At 38.1% G+C, this 14,732-nt stretch overlaps 1 non-coding gene across 1 annotated transcript; it reads left to right on the forward strand.

Moving 5' to 3' along the window:
• Window positions 1–14,337: 14,337 nt before the first annotated feature.
• On the forward strand, window positions 14,338–14,470 carry LOC125998443 (small nucleolar RNA SNORA51). The gene has a single exon (XR_007492011.1). It is a non-coding gene; the product is annotated as a small nucleolar RNA SNORA51 (small nucleolar RNA).
• Window positions 14,471–14,732: the final 262 nt, after the last annotated feature.

The following is a 14,732-nucleotide window of genomic DNA, read 5'->3' on the forward strand; positions in this document are numbered from 1 at the left end:
GGAGTCTTTAAAGAATAGAAAGGCAAATCTGATGAAAAAAATAAAGAAATCATCAATAATAATCTTTCAGATTTGAGGAATACAGGATTCTAGAGGCCCATAGGGTCCTTAGACTTACCTAGGAAAACTCTAAGGTATATTGTACCCAAAATACAAGAGCCAAACATAGAGACAAAATATTGAAAACAGTCCGATCAATAAAGGAATTTTCATAAAAAGGAAAACCTATAACATGGACACCAGGTCTTTCAAATGAACCAGAAAAGTGTTGAAAACTCAAAAAAACTAACACCTCACCAAAAAAAAATCTATCAATTTATTACTGTGATATTTTATTGACTTGCATATATTAAGCCATCCTTGAATCCTACTTTGTCATGATGTATAATCTTTTTGATGCATTGTTGGATTTAATTTGCTAGTATTTTTTGAGGATGTTTATATTTCTGTTCATCAAGTAACATTAAGAGAAGTTTATTGTTCTGCAAGCATTCATCATAAAAGAGAAAAAGATCCACATAAATAAGCTGCTCATCCAGCTTGAGATATGGGAAAACCAACAAAAGAGCCCAGAGCAGGAAGGAAGAAATAAATAATAAAACTTAGAGCAGAAATGAATAAAACGAGATAAAAAATCCAAAAGATTAAAAAAATTAAGCACTGGTTGTTTGGAAAATTAAACATGATATATAAACCCATTAACAAGGTGTACAAAAAAGAAAGAGAAACCTAATAAATTGAATCAGAAGTAAAAGGGGAAATGCCACCACAGTCACCACAGAAATTAAAAAAAAAGTAATCAGAGATTATTTTGAGAATAATTATATTACAAAAATGAAAGAATCTAGAAGAAAAACATAAATTCTTACACTCCTATAAGTCTATAGAAATTATAATTCTATAACTTCCCAAGATGGTCAAGGTGACCTGAAATAGTTGAACAGGCCTGTCACTATTGAGGAAGTTGAACTGGTAATCAATAGTTTTCCCCAAAACCAAAACCCAGAGATCAGATTAATTCACTAATTAATTCTTTAAGCCTTTAAAAAGGACCTTTTCAGACTTTACCAGAAAATTGAAGAAACAGAAACACTCCCAAACAGTTTCTACAAAGCTAATATCACCCTGATACCAAAACAATACAGAGACACCAAAAAATAGAAAGGAAGGAAGGAAGGAAGGAAGGAAGGAAGGAAGGAAGGAAGGAAGGAAGGAAGGAAGGAAGGAAGGAAGGAAGGAAGGAAGGAAGGAAGGAAGGAAGAGAGGAAGGAAGAGAGGAAGGAAGGAGGAGGAAGGAAGGAAGGGATGAAGGAAGAGAATGAGAAAAAAGGAGGGTGGGAATAAGAAAGGAAAGGAGGAAGGAAGGGATGGAGGAAGAGAGGAGAGAGGGAGGAAGGAAGAAAGGGAGGAAGAGAGGGAAAGATTAGGAAAGGGAGGGAGGAAGGAGGGAAAGATTAGGAATGAAAGAAGGGAGGGAGGGAGGAAAAGAGGGAGGAAGGAAAAAAGGGAAGGAGGAAGGAAGAAAGGAAGGAAGGAAGGGAGGAAGAAAGGAAGGGAGGAAGGAAAAGAGGAAGGAAGGTAGAAAGTAAAGAAGGGAGGGAGGGAGGAAGAAAGGGAGTAAGGAAGAAAAGGAGGGAGGAAGAAAGGGAGGGAGGGAGGGAGGGAAGGAGGGAGGGAGGGGAAAGAAGAGGGAAAGAGTTAGGAAGGTAGGAAGGAAGGACAGGAGAAAGGAAGGGAGGGAGGGAAGGAGAGAGGAAGAAAAAAGGAAGGGAGCAAGGGAGGAATGAAGGAAGAGAAAGGGAATTAGGATGGAAGGAAGGGAGGGAGGGAGGGAGGACCGGAGGAAGGAAGGGAGGACAGGAGGGAGAAAGGAAGGAAGTGAGAAGGAAGGATATAGGAAGTTAGGAAGAAAGGAAGGGAGGGAGGGAGGGGGAAGAAAGTGGGAGGGATTTAGGAAGAAAGGTAGTAAGGAAGGATGGGAGGAAGGAAGGGAGGGAGGGGGAAGGAAGAGGGAGGGAGTTAGGAAGGAAGGTAGAAAGGAAGGACGGGAGGAAGGAAGGGAGAAAGGGAGGGAGGGGAAGGGAGGAAAAAAAACTGGGGACGAAGGAAGTTACTGTCTGATATCTTTGATGAATGTGCATGCAAAAAACCTTAACAAAATTCTAGTAAATAAAATCCAACAATGCATCAATAGATCATACACTTTGACTTCATCTCAGGGATGCAAGAATAATTTAACATATGCAAGTCAATCAACATAATGTTGAATTAACGGACTGGGTGGGGCTGGATGGAGTTAGTTGGGTGGATAGTGATTGGAGAGGTCTTTCTCCTCCATCTAGGGCCAAGTGTCTGCAACCTCCTCCAGCCGGCGTGTCTAAGGGTTCAGGGTTTCGGCGAGGAAGACTCACATCAGTCAGGTTTCAGGAAATAGCAGCTTTATTCAAGGCCCTAACCAACCTGTGTGGATCCTAAGCTTTAAAACCTTTCAAGCCATCTTTATCACTGACCCTTCATTAAGCCCCTTTCAGCCATCTATCCTCCAGCACCTCCTTCCTTACTGAACCTCTCCCAGTCTCCCAATCCATCCTTTCTCTTCTTCTTCCTGCCCCTAGGATAAACCTTTTGTTACCTACCAAAGACCCCTCCCAGAAACGGGCTGGTCTTAAGAGCAGGTAAGGTTATGAAGAAAAAATGGGGGGGGTGTAACACATAATGCATCATATAAATAAAATTTAAAAATTATGTGACTGCATTTATAAATACAAAGAAAGAATTTGATAAGTCCAGCTTCCATTCTTGATAAAAAAAAAAAACTATCAACAAAGTGGGAACAGAAGAAAATTTCCTTTTATGTTTGTTGTCAAAACCATCTACTGCAAGCTCATAGCAAACATTATACTCAATGGAGAAAAAAATAAAAGACTTCTTTCTCAGATCAGGCACAAGAAAGGTTTCCTACTCTCACAGCTCCTATTCACTATAGTACTAGAGTTACTTGCCATAGCAATTAGGCAAGAAAACGATATCAAGGGCATAGAGATAAGAAAAAGCCCATGGCTTTCTGTGAAGGACGTGCCTTGGTGGGACCTGGCTTAATATTTTATTTCCAGGACCTGGTCCTGCAACCTATGCACTTGGGCCCCCTCCTTGTGCCCCTCCTTATCCAGCATTTTATGGACCTAACGGTGAGGCAAATAAATCAAACATAGCTTCATCTTGTTATCTTGTCCTTGCCACTGTAATAGCCAACATATACTCGAGTGCAGTGCCCAAAATACATGAAAAAAGAGACAACGCAAACTCTTGACCGCACTATACCACAAAGAAAACAGCAGCACCAGAAATAACAGCATAGGGAGAACAGGTATGTAATCAGCCTTCTACGACAAAGGCCCACAATAATCCCTTGGTGATCGTAATCAGGATCACAGGTAAAGAATACCACTGGAAATCACTGACTCCAATGGAATCATCCCATAACATCATGTTTTAATGCCTTATCTTACTATATTTAAAATAACCTCTCAGCTTTTCTGTCCGCAGACATCCTTGGATACAAAGGGTGGATAAACCAAGATGGCAGCTCGGGATACCACATGAGATATCATTCCTAGTTGGCACTACGAGATGGTCCGAGAAAACTCTTTAACATACACTTTTTTTTCAAGGTTATACCTTCTTTTAGGAATCGAAGCACATGGCCAGTCAGACCACCGAAGCAGTACCCGTGACATATGGACTTAAACTACAGACTATACTCATTGAACACACTCAAGCAAACCCACATTCCCTTGCTATTCTCTCCTCTCTTCTCACTACTTTCTCTTTTTATCATTTCTTCTCCACTCCTCTCTCTACTTTTTTTCCCCTCTTTCCCCTTCCTTTCCAACGTATTTTCTCGTTTCTCCCTTTCTACCCCTACCATATACCTTCCCCTTTCCCCCCTTTGGAAATCCAAATACACCCTCATCCCTCATTCCCATCCATACCTCCCACTGTATTAACACTCTTCACCCTCAGTCCTTAATCTATTAGGCATCAAGATTGACCTCCTACCCCAATGAACCAGTACCCAGTACCCAAACGAAGAGACACCCAGTCAAACCCACACTTCGTCTCCTGCAAGAAAAGGCAACTAACTCCCCTGCGGACCCATGCTGCGCGGCACTCCCTACCATCTCCCCCTAAGGAGGACTGTTACCTGAAACCGGACTTAGCTCCAAATGTAGACCCAATACAAGAACTCTTCCCAAGACCTCCCTGCCGCAAATCTTTCACAAACCTGAAGGAGGTCAGGGGGTGTGATGGAAAGGTACCTGGAAACCCACACACTACAAGAAAAACCCAAAAGACAACGGGAAAACCTATACTCCCAACATAAACATAAGACCTGTATTACACCTCCTCTTTACCTGCCTTTCCCTAAATATAAGGTAGTCTTTTGCACCTCTTTGGTCCTTTAAATACTCCGTTAATTCATTTTTTAACTTTCGTGTCCACATATACATATGTGAGCACATACATTTTTAATCCTATTTTTTTCTAATCTTTTTTGGGTATGTGACCTGTTTTTGTTTTTCTCTCTGTCCACCCCCAAAGGCACCAGCAATATAACATAGCACCATTTCTCTCTGCAAAGGCACACTAAAAAAAAGGGGAAAGCTTTCACACAAAAAAAAGAGCTTTTATCTACTAGAGATAGAAACTCAGAGTTGTTTACAATACAGGGATAACTCCTACCTTGAAAATATGTCATGTGGCATCAACCTAGACCTCAGGAGATTAGATCCCATCCATCCAACCTTGATCCCTGGATCCCTGTCACAGAAATGGCACAGACCTTCACAGCAGCTGCAGGTAACAAACTCCATCCGGAACAACCTTATTACTGCTGGAACACCAACGAGTGCCAGTTCTAATACGATATCCTGACACCGAGAAAAAGGGGAACAACTTGATTTAAGAGCAGGTTATCCTGCCCTACCAGCCACCGATAAGACAAAATCAGAAGATTTGTCACCCACTGGTAGGTCCAGAAGCCAAAAATGCGATTTACAGAGCACTGGCTGCTAGAACCATGACCAGACTGTATATATCTTGGGTCCAATAAAAAAGCCCTAGCCTAGGGTTTGAGCTACGACCTGCACAACAACCATGATCCCCAGTTCCAAAGGTCTGGCAGAGACAACTGTAACGGAATGGGGCTTCTGGGAACGCAAGGAAAGGCTCTAACCTAGGTGCCATCCCAGGGCTAGTGCCAAGACCAAGACCACCAACCACAGAAGATGGACTGAAGTGACACAGGGGGAACAGAACTTCTACAACCACAAAGACTGACTTCATCATAAGTTCCACCCTTGTAACTGTGCAGATACTGAGATTTCTAAATACAGAGGTCTCACTATAACACCCAGGATGGAGCAGAAGCCTCCCAAACTCCACAAATGCACCACCGGGAGATAAAGGATCATGAACAGAGTCTATAGTTGATCCCATGACAATGTACTCCAAGGGCGGAGAAATCCCAGATATCTTAGGCCATGTGAATCCCTTTTTGAATGACCCCAATATTTACTGTGCCTGGGCAGGAGGGAAAAAAAAAACAACACATTGTTTATTTTTCATATATTACATTTTATCCTCATGTACTACTATTATTATTTTTATTTACCTATCTATTTTTGGTCGATTTCTTTGTTTTAGTGTGGTTATTGAAGTTATTGCCCCCCACTTATCTTTTTTTCTCCTTTTTTTTTTCTTTTTCTCTTTTTTTTCTTCTTTTCAGATTTCTGGGAGGCACCCGGCAGTGCTCAGGGATTATGCCTGGCTCCGGGCTCAGAGATTGCCCCTGGCGGGCATGAGGGACCATGTGGGGCGCAGAGATTCGAGCCGATGACTTCCTACATGAAAGGCAGACGCCTTGCCTCCATGTGATCTCTCAGGCCCCTTCTTTTCCCTCTTCATTGTCTCTGCCATGATGCCTTTCTCAAGACCACGACATTTTTTTTGTTTGTTTGTTTTGTTCTGTTTTTGGGGTGCTTAGCTTTATGGTTGGAACTCTTAATAGATATTTGACACTTCATTTTGTAGGGGTGGACTGCTTCACCTTTTTTTTTTTCTCCTTCGTCTCTCAAACCGATGGCGAGAGCCTCTAAAAGCATTCTGCTTATTCCCGGCGTATTAGACTTTTACCCCAGTTTATTATTTTTCTCCTCTTCAAACAAAACCACATAACTTGAACTAGCTAGTCCTGCCCCCCAATCAGAGGGTGAAATAAAGGAGGCATCAGGACCAAACAGGTGTAAGACTACGAAGTAATAGGATAGGTACAGAGGGGACCACATATTCTAGTAGCACTGGGGGTGAGGGAAGAGGATATAGAAGGTAGGACAAAAAAGGAGGAGTAGGGAAGACAAACCGGTGATGGGAATCCCCCCTGATTTTATGTAAATATGTACCTAAAATATTATTGTCAACAATATGTAAGCCACTATGATCAAAATAAAAATTATATTAAAAAAATAAAAATAAAAAAAATTAAAAAATTAAGAAAATCTATGCAGTTAGGTCATCATTCAGATTTGAAAGAACAATACAGAACTTTATAGAGAAATAGCTTTGAGAATTTATAGCTTGAAACCAGTTTTTCAATAGCTATAAGAGGACTTCTGTAAAAAACAAGAGACATTTCCCTGTATGTGGCACTGAGTTTGGCACTCAATTTTGGTGGATATGGTTGTCCTCTACAAGATTAAGAAAGGTATGTTTATTGCTAGCTTACTAAGGGATCCTATACATTGTTTCATTTATATTCATTGTTCTATAGCTGATTAGTTCTTTCTTACTTCCAGAGACTTTTATTGCAATCTTTTACTTATTAATGCAGATAGTTAAGCAGTATCTATATTTCCTGTTAAAAACCAATACTCTCTTTTGCTAGAATACTTTGTATTTATATAGGTCTATACATATTTTTCATTTAATTTTTCTAAGTTTCTTTTTTTTTTTTGGTTTTTATTTTTTGGGGCCACACCCGTTTGACGCTCAGGGGTTACTCCTGGCTATGAGCTCAGAAATCGCCCCTGGCTTGGGGAGACCATATGGGACGCCGGGGGATCGAACCGAGGTCCGTCCTACGCTAGCGCTTGTAAGGCAGACACCTTACCTCTAGCGCCACCTTCCCGGCCCCTAATTTTTCTAAGTTTCTTGACTCTTACTAAAATTTACATTTGTAGTCCTTTCACCAATTTCATGAAAATTCTAAACTATATTGGCGCAGAATTTTTTTAAGTTTAATTCATGTAAAAATGACAATTATTCCAATAAGACCCAAAACCAAAAAAAATTAATGCAATATATATTAAATGCCAGAATTGAAAACTTAGTCATTTAAATAGGAAGAATACTATATTGTTTTAATTCTATATAGTTATATATATTATTTATTTACATAGATTTAAATCACGTAGAATGAGTCATCACAAGTTCACTTTTATTGATTTAATTTCTGATAATCTCTTTTGTCATTCCTATAAGTTTTATTGGAGCAAGTAATATAAAATAAAATTGTTATATGCTTGTCAAGGGGCAGCCTAGAGATGAGATGGGACCTGGGGACATAACTGGACAGAAGTGAACATTGGACATTGGCGATGTGATTGATTGGACTATTATATACCTGAAACAACTCTTTTGAACAGTTTTTGGGGGTTTTGAGTCACAACCAGTGATGCCCAGGGGTTTCTCCTGGCTCTGTGCTCAAAAATTACTCCTAGCTTGAGGAACCAGATGGGATGCTGAAGATTGAATCGAGGTCCATCCTGAGTCAGCTGCCTGCAAGGCAAATGCCCTACTGCTGCACTAATTCTCCAGCCCAAATGAACAATTTTTAAAATTACAGTATCTTGCATTTTAATAAAATTAAAAAATACATTTCAAAAAAGCTAATGTGTAACTGCATTTCTGTGAAAGTGAGAGAAGGAGAGAGAAAGAGAGAAAGATTAAAGGGCTAATTAGAAAAATATTTAGTTGGAGACATTTGCCAGAGTAAATTCAACAAATAAATTCACTGATTATTCAGTTTTCAGGTAATGTGTTAATGTCATATGAAAGGCCGTTAGAAGTTTTCTTGACATTGACAGCAGGCCATGTCTCACTCTATTTATTAGGACATACACGGTTTCATAGACAATGGCTTTAAACAAAGACCATAAGCCATGTCTAGACTTAGAAGGTTCCATATAGAATAAAATATAAACATGTAATGTCTGAGTTCAGTCTTGGACAAAAATATTTCTTTTTTTTTTTTTTTTTTGGTTTTTCGGGCCACACCCTTTTGATGCTCAGGGCTTACTCCTGGCTATGCGCTCAGAAATTGCCCCTGGCTTGGGGGGACCATATGGGACGCCGGGGGATCAAACCGTGGTCCTTTCCTTGGCTAGCGCTTGTAAAGCAGACACCTTACTTCTAGCACCACCTCGCCGGCCCCGGACAAAAATACTTCTGCATTCAAAAATAAATAAATAGGGGCTGGAGCGGTGGTGCAGTGGTAGGGCATTTGCCTTGCTTGCTGCTGACCCAGAGTGAACCGTGATTTGATCCCCGGTCTCCCATATTGCCCCCCAACTAGAAGCTAATTCTGAGTGCAGAGCCAGGAGTAACCCATGAGTGTACCGGGTGTGACCCCAAACCAATAAATAAATAAGTAAACAAATAAACAAATAAATTTGGAAGGGTGTTTGCCTTCCATGTGTTGACCTACGATGGACCTGGGTTCAATCCCTTGTGTTCCATATGGTCCCCCAAATCTTGGAGTAACCCCTAAGTGTCATCGGGTATGGCCCCAAAACAAAAACAAACAAACAAACAAACAAAAAAGTCTGCATACAGGAAGGCAAAGGCATTATTCTTTGCCTCCAGTTTTCCTGAGAGAAAATACGAAGTCACATATTTCCCCAGATTTTAGGTAGTCTATGAGAAGAGAGAGAGCAATGTGATTCGCCTGTTCTGGCCTGGAAGACAAATGCTGGATCTATAAGCAGAGGAGGATACTGGATGCTCCAAGAGTGTTCTGCCATACAAAGAATCTTTCCAGGGACTTGAGTGTTGCCCTTAGTCATGAGACACAGCACAATAGTCAGTATTTTCTCCAATAGTATTCACAGATTTCTAAAAATGTTTTACTTCTATTTAGCTTGCATCACTTAATTAAAAAGGGTCAAGTTGGAAGGTATTATGGAAGAATGACATATTCTGGGAAGTCTATATATATTGTGCCTACCTCGTAGTTTTGAATTATTCAAGAAATTTTATATATTAAAAGTCTTTCCATGATGCAGGAGCAGTGGCACCATGGTAGGGTGTTTGCCTTGCACGCAGCTGACCTAGGATGGACTGCAGTTCGATCTTCTGGGGTCCCATATGGTCCCCTAAGCCAGGAGCGATTTCTGAGCCCAGAGCCAGGAGGAACCCTGAGCATCACCAGGTGTGACCCCAAAACAAAACAAAAGTTTGTCCAGGGGCTTAACTGTGTTATGTATATAATATATACCAATAATGGCATTTATTTTTACAATATTTTAACATGTTTAATTAGTTATTAATATGGCAATTTTTACAAATAAATATTTATATATGGATGGCACTTACTTAATTCAAATGGTGTCTAATTGCTTTGCGATCCTTTGCCTCTTTGAGATAAATAATGAATAAGTTAAACTATCTGACAAATTGTTGGTAGGGTGTCTACTAAATAGGCTACTAATAGATAATGAGGTGGAAAAATTACCTAGTGTATTAGAATATTAAGATGTAGACTCAAAAATCTAATATGAGACCAGTTAAAAGGAAAATCTTAAGATGGATTGTGCCCAAATTAGTATTATTTGGGGATAGAAATAAATGCACACATTAAAGTTCTTTAAAGTCCCTTTAGCTTAAAATACTGACACTTGCAGAGAAAAGAGTCAATAAAGAGCATTAAAAATATTTAAGCACATAATATAGCAGACAGTTAAATAGAATGCAAATTTTCACATCCGTAGCAGGTTAATTAGAGACTTAAATACAAATATTGTTCCGTGTGATTTAGACTCCTAAATACCAGCGGCTATAAATGTATGATTTGAATATACTACTAGTTCTGGGGTTCTAAAAGGTTTTATTAAGATTTTTTGTGATTCACTGTGAACGAAAGGAACAGACCAATTATTTATATAGAACAAACTCCTTAAAGTGATTCATATTTAAAATGACAGTTTGAAGAGAGCACTAAAAGAGCAAAACATTCTATAGCTATTGTGTTAATATCTCTTTAGCGCTGTTGCCTGCAACAGCTCAGAAACTCCTCTCTAGATTTTACTCTTACCCTACATTGAGCCTTATTTTTGTTGTTGACTGATCACAAGTTTATTGCTGATAACAAACATATTAATATTACAAAATTATAAAAGTATACAATATTCATAATGCAGGCATAAATGTTTTAATTTTTATACTTACTAACAAATATGGAAGTCATTCATATTTATATAAATCTATAACCAAAAGTGATCAAGTTAAAAATTATAAAAATATGATTATTATTTATGTACTATATACATTATGATTAAATTCTAATTCATATTGAAACAATTTTTAGTTTAAAAATAATTAGTTTAAACATTCTTTTTTGGGGGTTAGGCTACATCTTCTTGTGCTCAGGGGTTACTTCTGGCTCTCCACTCAGAGATCACTTGTGGCAGGCTCAGGGGACCTTATAGAATTCCTAGGATAGAACCTGATCAGCCATATGCAAAACAAACACCCAACCCACTGTGTTGAGCCTTATTTTTAAGTCATCTTTCTCATGTGGCAGAAAATAGTCCAATTGGACATCTTTGCTTTCTGTTTTAATTTTGCATTATTATTCAATTCTGAATTCAGTTCATCTAGAATTGAAGCTTCATTGTATATATGGCAGTTTTCTTTTTCCAGCCCTTTTAGCTGCAACCAGGGAAGTGAATCATCAAATACAGAAATGCAAAACTTTCTGAGTTTAGCATCACAAGCAGCTAGTGAGAATAATCAAGAGCATCAAAGCAACAAACAAAGCAACAAGTACCACATGTAGTCACACTTGAGTAACACTTTGTAGAGTCACAAGTCACCATCCTTCATAACAGTCAGTTCACAATGGTCTCTACTACTTATAACATAGTTCATATAACATATAACATAGTACAACTTCCAGGTAAAATCTCTTAGACAGACTCCAGCCAGATTGGGTTCTAATGTACAATCAACTTGATGTCTTGGCTAAGTTACTGAACATTTTAACTACTGGTACACAGTCTAAGAATGAAATTAAAAATAGAATTAGGGCATGATATTGTGAGAATCAAATATGATCATACACCTAATGCCATATATTAAGCATTCAAAAATATATATTATTAAATCTGTATGAAGGTATGAAGGAAGTGGGGGGAGTGAACACTGGTAAAGGGATGGGTGTTTGAACATTTATTAAATTATGAACAACTCCGTAGCTTTTTATCTCATGGTGACTCAATATATTTAAAAATTATTAAAAAGTAAATTGCTTTTTTCAATATATATACATTCATGATTTCTTTCAAATTTACATCAGCTATATCTTGTCACATCAAAATTGTTTCTTTTACTACACATATCTGTTATTACATGCTTGGTTTGGAAGTAATAGAAATTAATTTGAATGATATCAACCAGCAATACTTTCACAAAAATCATCATAAAATGCATTAAAATACAAAGGAAAATAGATGCTTCATAACTCCCCTTTCTTTATGGGATGGTCACTAAAAATTCCCACTAGTCTGATGATAGCTGGCCAATCTTTCTATCAATCAGTTGGCAAATCTGTCCATGGGATGAAGATTCAGTTTACTGTTAAACTCTAATCCCATTTTAGCAGGACTCCATAGATCTGGAAGGGTGAAAAAAATCAACAAACATCCATCTAGGTGAGTTAGGGGAAAGAAAGACTAAGAAGAGGGGCTAGAGAGATAGCATAGTGATATAGGGCGTTTACCTTGCAAGTGGCCAACCCAGGACCAAAGATGGTTCGAATCCCGGCATCCCATATGTCCCCCATGCATACCAAGAGCAATTTCTGAACAGAGAGCCAGGAGTAAGCCCTGAGCATCACCGGGTGTGGCCCCAAAACTAAATAAATAAATAAATAAATAAATAAATAAATAAAAATAAAAGAAAGATTAAGAAGAGCATGAATCGATTAGTTGCAAGATTCATTGTGGAATGGTTGCCTAGGATTCAAACTGCTCGGGTGCTGAGTAGGCCAAGACCACACAACTGGAATAAAGTTTAATACTTTAATTAATCCATCTGCCAACAAGACCCCACACTGACCATCCAGGGACATCCCCCAAAGGAAATTAGCCCCACCCAAAGTCATAAGGAAGCGAGTATAGGAAAAGGATAGAGGGAGGTTCCAAATTTCTGATGATCCTTAAAATGATTGGCTATTGTCTAGGGGTAACTTCCTACTGCTCTCTTGCCCTTCCCTGATTGACTACTTGGTATGGCCATATAGCTTGGGGTGGGGTTTATGGAAATACACTTGTGAAGATCTAACATGTGGTTTACACCATCTGGTTCTTAAAAATGGCATTTCTCCCTTCTCAGAACCTGAGAAGAAGCCTGCCATGTGGCCTTTACAAAACAGTGTCCCTACTTGTTCAGAATTCAGGTCTCAACAAAAGATTTCTCAGAGCTTCTTCCGAATGCCATCTGCATGGATGCTGATAAATAGCAGCTACGGATCCTATTTGCCGTCACAGGGCCAACTGATCAAACCAGGGGCAATTTCTGAGTGCATAGCCAGAAGTAACCCCTGAGGTTTCATCAGGTGTGGCCCCAAAACTAAAAACCAAACCAAAACAACAAAACATCAAATGCCTAGGAACCAATAAAAGATATGAAAGACACTGCAAAAATTGTAAGTCACTATTAAAAGAAATAAAAGATACCAGTTAATGGAGAAATGTTCCATTTCTCTAGAATGGACTAGAAGAATTAATATTGTACAAAGACCATTTTAAACAAAGTACTATACATATTCAAAATTCCCATTAAAATTCTAATGACATTCTTTAAGTACTCAGAACAAACCCTACTAAAATGTTGCATAAAACTCCCCAAATCACCAAGCTAATCCTAAGAAAAATGAAGATAGGACATTATCTTTCTTGACTTTAAATATAATCAAAACTGTGAGGTACTGCCATAATAAGAACCTCAGATGAGTGAAACAGCATGAGAAATCCAAAAAAAATGCCCTCCAAATCATGGGAAATTACTCTATGGATTTTATAGATTTTACATTTTATAGTTTTTAGATTTTATATATAGAATCTCTATATATGAAGTGTGATATAGAAAGTCTTTTCTCAAAAAATGGTGCTGGGGCAAACGAATGTCCACCTGTAAGAAAACTGTTCCTGTATTCTATATTATTTACAAATATTAATTCCAAGTAAATTAGAAATCTTGATATTAGACCAAAATTTACAAATACATTGAGAGAAAGAGGAAAAACTTTCCAATACACAGAACTAAGAGGCATCTGGGAATATTTTACTCCAGAGATAAAAGTAACAAAAATAAAATATTAAAAAAATAGAACTATTCCATGAAAAAGTTTCTGCGTGGCAAAAAAGGCGGGGGGGCTAAAATAAAAACACTTTAGTGAATAGGAATAACAACTTTCCACAAGTAATTAAAGTATTAAGGATACAATATATTATAATTTTCGCTCTATAAGATGCACCTGACCATAAGACGCACATAATTTTTAGACAAGGAAAACAAGAAAAAAATATTCTAAAGCCAATGGTGTAATGCAAGATTGCTGTCAGGAGATGGTGGCTGGGAACAACTATCCTCTGAGGCTAAAGTATATTTACAATACAAGGGTCCACAGCTGGTTAAACACATTTAACTAACTTTTTTTTAAATCAGAAAATAGAAAAACATTTTAAAATATTTTTTGTTAATATAAAAATATAAAGTCTCAGCAGCAATCAAATAGTCTTAAATGAAAGTTCCATGTGTGACAGTGAAAGTGCATTAACCTGATTGCTCATCCTATGTGGTATGTCTGCATAATATAGGGGGTATAACATTGCTGATGTCATGTCTATTGTATGTTCTCCTCCTCTGCATTCAGGCTTCAACTCCAGGCAACATTCAGTCCATAAGATGCACAGACACTTGGGATATTGGTCATGGGAATGTTGCACTGGTGAAGGATTTATATATATAATCAAAATAAAAAAAGAAAAGAAAAGATAAGGCCTCCTAATTTTTACCACAGGCTGTGTTCTTTACACTGACTGTATAGAAAGAGGAGGTACAGTAAATACACCCCATATACACCTCAACACAGGCCCTTTGTCTGGTCTGTATTGTGAATCGGGGGACAAAAAAAAAGATGCACAGACATTTCCCCCCATCTTTTATTAGGGAAAAAGGTTCATCTTATGGTATGAAAAATACGGTACGCAGAGCACTCACAAAGTTCAACAGCACAATATTCTATAATCTCATCAAAAGCAGGAGATAGAAAATAAACATCCCCCAAGAAGACATGAAAAATCACTAGTGATATGAAATTGCAAATAAACACAAGATATTTTTTGAATCCAGCTATGTACAAATACGAAATATTTATCAAAGTATAAACATAA

This window comes from Suncus etruscus, chromosome 20 (genome assembly GCF_024139225.1).
Source record: "Suncus etruscus isolate mSunEtr1 chromosome 20, mSunEtr1.pri.cur, whole genome shotgun sequence".
Taxonomy (NCBI): domain Eukaryota; kingdom Metazoa; phylum Chordata; class Mammalia; order Eulipotyphla; family Soricidae; genus Suncus; species Suncus etruscus.